Genomic DNA, 511 nt, shown 5'->3' with positions numbered 1-511 from the left:
GACCGGGAGCCGCCTCCTCCTCCTCCTCCTCCTCCGCCTCCGCCGCCGCCGGGCGGTAGGAAGCCTTGCTCCAAAACTTTCAGCACGATGCAGGAGCTGGTGAGCCATGTCACCGTGGAGCACGTCGGCGGGCCCGAGCAGAGCAGCCACGTGTGTTACTGGGAGGAGTGTCCCCGCGAAGGCAAGCCCTTCAAAGCGAAATACAAACTCATCAACCCCATCCGAGTGCACACGGGAGAGAAGCCCTTCCCCTGCCCCTTCCCCGGCTGCGGGAAGGTCTTTGCCCGCTCCGAAAACCTCAAGATCCACAAGCGGACTCATACAGGTGGGTGTCCCCCCCTCCCCCCCGCTGCCTCTCTAAGGCTTTTCTTCCTTTTTTTTTTTTTTTTTTCCCTTTTCCTCCTCTTTTCCTCCTCTCCTACGCACCGCCGGACATGTGACTTTTTCATGAATAAGTAATTCTGCAGCGCACGGACCACGCACACCCACACCCCCACAGAGCCACGCACAC

This window comes from Haliaeetus leucocephalus, unplaced genomic scaffold, assembly GCF_000737465.1.
Source record: "Haliaeetus leucocephalus isolate CR32 unplaced genomic scaffold, Haliaeetus_leucocephalus-4.0 Scaffold626, whole genome shotgun sequence".
NCBI lineage: Eukaryota > Metazoa > Chordata > Aves > Accipitriformes > Accipitridae > Haliaeetus > Haliaeetus leucocephalus.
This window is presented reverse-complemented; position numbering follows the sequence as displayed.